Genomic DNA, 4,572 nt, shown 5'->3' on the forward strand with positions numbered 1-4,572 from the left:
AAATTTGAAACGTAGAGGCGGGAATTGAAATTTTTTTGCGACAAAAAAATTTGGTTGCCGATTGTAAAATGACGTCGTTTTATATATTACTTTTAATATACATGACACTTTCAATGAAAGTGTGAAGGAAAAAATCAAATTAATATTTTAATCACACCTAATTTAATTAGGTATGATAATAATTATTTTTTATATTACTTTTCAATTAATATTAAATAATTTTTTTGATTATAATTTTTTTTGAATCACACCTATAAATTTTTAAAATTTTATTTTCACACCTAATATTCTCACCAACAATGATACATCCCACCAATTTGGGAGCACTAATAAACCACTAATGAGGTGGAAATTCAAAAAAAAAAAACTTAAGGCCAAAACATCACATCAATCAGTGAGACCCACTCTCTAAAACTTCTTATTACTCCCAATTTAGAGCTCCCAAACATTTTTCTATTCTCACATCCTTATTCTGAATAAACAGGGAGCATCGTTCAAACCAAAAAAAATTGGCCCTAATTTCATTCTCACTTGCCCCAACCCTAGTTCTCTCCTCACTCGTTCTCTTTCTCGCAGTGTCGCCACAGATGACAACACCTGCGTGGGCAGAACTCCTTCCGGCGTCCAGGTAACCATCCTCCTCTCTTCTCTCTCACTCTCTCCGTCTCTCCCTCAATCTCCAGCTTCATGCGACTCTACCCTGTTACTCGGTCCGACTCATCTCCCATTACCGCTGGTGAGAGCTCTCTCTCTCTCATCTTCCGGATGTCCACGCACCACCGCTTTACCGACCCTTCTTTTCGGCCGCCGCCGCAGAGCTACATTCCAATGCTACTCCTTTTCATCTACTGGTACAACTCTTCACTTGTATATAGCATAGATTTATAGATTTGCAGTTTCTTGTAGGATAAAGATGCGAAAAAAAAGGCGTTCATATGTGTATTATTTGTTCGGATTTATGCCGAATCAACAGATTTGATTTTCAATTAATGAGAATTTATTGCCGATGATTTCAATTGCAACACAAGCCTACATACTTATTTGAATGCCATAGGAGTTTTTGTTTTTGATTGCCAAACTTAATTGCTTTAGGAGTTGGAATTGTTTGAAGTTTGCTTCTGTATATATATGTATATATGTATGTAGGTGAGGCTGGAACATGAAGAGTGCTACTGTAATTATTATAAAAATGTTTGATGGCTTTTATTTCAAATAAGTGGCATGTTGATGGTCAGTGAGATTTTGCAGGTCTGGTTTATTTGACACTATTTAGTATCAAATGCAAATGAGGATAAGGAAGTCTGTGTAACCAAAAGACCAAAAGTTAGTTGGGAATGATAATTGTTACAGTTTTACTATATTGTTAATTAGAATGTGGTTAGTAGTTGTTAGGTTAGGGTAGGTTAGGTTAGTTTAGTTACGATACAACTGATGTGTATATACTCTGTTACATTCAAAAAATGAAGACATAAACTTCTATAACTATTGCTGAGATTTCATTTGTGAATACCTGATACTAATTATTAATGAAAACCTTGCTTTGTGCTTTTGAAAATGCAAAACATGTGTCATTTATTAAAGATGTAGCTGCAACTCAACAATCGGAGCATTTGCCTCATCGTTTGAAAATGCTTCAAGTGAGAAGTAAGGTGTTGAATGAGCTCTCTACTGCTTAAATTCTGAGGTGGAATCATTGCATTGGACATGTTTCGAAATGAAGATATTTTTATTTTAAATAGTTAAAAACACATCGCAATACAACCTAGAAAGCAATTGATATACTTTGATTCCTCAACTCAATTAGTAGTACCTCCAGAGTCCTCGTATCCATTATTTATCCATTATAAAATAGTAAATAAATAAATATTGTACTATTTTATAATGTCAAAATGAGTCCACTTGACATCTTACAATTGAATATTGTCATGATTGGCCATAATGTTTTCCTCTTTACATAAAAACTTTACTGAGTGATTTTTGAGCTGTTGTTTTGATGGTAATGGTCGTATGTGCCTATAAAATACTGAGAAAGCTACAAAATTTAGGATAAATGAATAGAACTTAGCTTCAAAGTGAGACCTTATCAATTTGTTAGTTGAGTTTTAATTATGTTTCCTATGTGTATATATTGAAACTACTATTTTATAAAAACATTCTAACATTATATACCATATCGATTTTTTTTAATAAAGAATATGAGTTTTGTTATTAATACTTGTATTGATGATCTTCTTAGACCGATTTCATGATTCAGTTACATTCTTAGTAATTTTTATTTTAAAGAACCATCAGCTATGATTGCTACTGAAAGTACATAAACAAACTCTGCTGCAATGTGCATGTATACACATTTCACAAGAGTTGGCGTTCCACTCGTACTTTTCAAAACCAGTGATGCTTGGCAAACTTGGTAACTACTTATTTTACGGTCGTGAGCAGCATCAAACTTGTTTGGTTTCTGTTTCTGGTATCTCACTTATCAAAAGAAGAAGTGGGAAATAAGGGTCTTGTTTCATCTATCATTCCATTTTCTGCTTCGGTATATCAATTTCTTTACCAAACTGGATGTATTCTCAAAAAGACGGTTAAATTGTGATGTTTGATGCAATTTTTGGATGGTCCCACTAAGGTGGAGTTGAGACTAGAACTTGGGGGCCATGATATCCAAAGTTCTAGAGATATATTTGTGGATGCGGAAAAGAGCTCTTTAACAATCAGAGTACAGCACTCTAGGTCTCTCAAGACTCTGATGGAAACTACTTGTCTGTACAAGAACCTGCTGAAACAATATGGTCTGTGCAATCAATCATATATGGGTGTTCTTAGTCACCAATCATTACACATTTGAATTGAAGTCTATTTGTTCCTCAGGTATATGGATGATGATCAACTGGTAGTTAATTTGAAGAAACAAGACCCAGATTTAAAATGGCCTGATATCATCGAGTCCTGGGAGTCCCTCACTGTAGGAGTTATGCAGCTCTTGAAAGGAACATCAATCTACTTAGTTGGGGATTCATCAGAAATCAATGAAAAAATTGCTCGAGAGTGCTGTTGGTCTTGGGTATTGCCTTTCATTCTTTGCATTCAAAGGACAAAAATTGCTTGTGGATCTATTTGTCTAATGAGATAATCTTATCAATGTTTCCATTCATGTTGTTCCTTTTTGTTGCTGCTCAGTTTGTGAGAGCTGAAATGCTTCCAAGTGGCTATTTCATCTTTTCATCTTTGTTTTATCTTTATTTTAAATGGAATTTAATTATTGTTTGATGATTTAGTGAAGTTACAAGAAAGGAAATTTGTTAATTATTGTTCCTAAGCTTTTTCTTTTTTAAATGTTATTGTTCCTTAATTGTGGTTGGGTTGAATGAATTTTGTTCGATATTGGATTGAATGTTTATAAACAAAAATTGATTGTTCTAAAAAAAAAAAAAGTGATTTGGCGACTAAAAAATTGGTCGGCAAATTCTATACTTTTGCGACTAAAATCATTGGTCGGTAATTCCTTATCTTTTGGCGACTAAATTGTTAGTCGGCAATTCCTCGACTTTTGGTGACTAATTTATTTGGTCGTGAAACGTGACAATTGGCGACTAAGATATTTGGTCGGGAAAATATTACTTTTTGCGACCAAAGTGTTCTACTGACAAAATGGATTAGTCGCAGTAATGATATATTTAGCGATCAAAAATTTTGTCGGCAAATCCAACTTTTCCCGACCAACAAAAATTTTGGTCGCGAATTACTTTTGTCGACCCTCAATTGGCGACCAAAGTAGCGACCAAAAAAATTAGTCGCGGATAACTTTTGCCAATTAAAAATGGGTTTTAGCGACCAATTTTTTGGTCGGCAAAAGTGTTATTTCTTGTAGTGAGAGTGTCACGACCCAAACCTGCCCCTAAAAGTTTGGGCATGACCTAATCAGAAACGGGCATGTAACCTGGTAACATAACATACGAGGCCTTATCGGAAGAACAAAATATAAAAAAAATAAATAAATAAATAACGATACAAATAAACTCCATTGAGCTACTTCTACGTGCCAGGATCTCATACATCACATGCATCATAGTGGATAGGTAAAGTCCCAAAATATAACCCGGAGCATTGGTTATATATATACACATATACGGCCCCAACCCTGTAATTGGGCATACACAAAACATGAAAATTACATACATCAACCTTAGATAGACACTCAAAAACAAGCCAACATCTTAACAGCTAAACAAAATAAATGGTCGTGTATAGTGCCTGGATACACGAAGGTTGACAAAAGAAAGCGGACGTCAAGGCTAGGACTGACAACCTGATTGGGGACCTACAGAAACAGACATAACAGAAAGTGAGCCGGGCTCAGTGAATAATAATACATAAATAAAACGATACTTAACTTGAAACATAACACATATCAATGCATATAAAAATGCAGAGTTGACATAGTTAGTCTGATTCTGTGCTAAGTACATCACGGCCTTAGGCTCAATCCTGCAATATAAACATAATAGCTATAAGCCCATGAAGCGTGGTGGCACGAGGCCCTTGAACCATGTGGCACGAGGCCCTTGAAAC

The 4,572-nt window shown here is 34.9% G+C and overlaps 1 long non-coding RNA gene across 1 annotated transcript; it reads left to right on the forward strand.

Annotated features, from left to right (window-relative positions):
- The first annotated feature begins 340 nt into the window (after positions 1 to 340).
- On the forward strand, positions 341 to 3,319 carry LOC145816724 (uncharacterized). Its single transcript, XR_014358812.1, has 2 exons — positions 341 to 2,792; positions 2,872 to 3,319. It is a non-coding gene; the product is annotated as an uncharacterized LOC145816724 (long non-coding RNA).
- Positions 3,320 to 4,572: the final 1,253 nt, after the last annotated feature.

This window comes from Camellia sinensis, unplaced genomic scaffold (assembly GCF_055761805.1).
Source record: "Camellia sinensis isolate YWXY unplaced genomic scaffold, ASM5576180v1 Unanchor4, whole genome shotgun sequence".
Taxonomy (NCBI): Eukaryota; Viridiplantae; Streptophyta; class Magnoliopsida; order Ericales; family Theaceae; genus Camellia; species Camellia sinensis.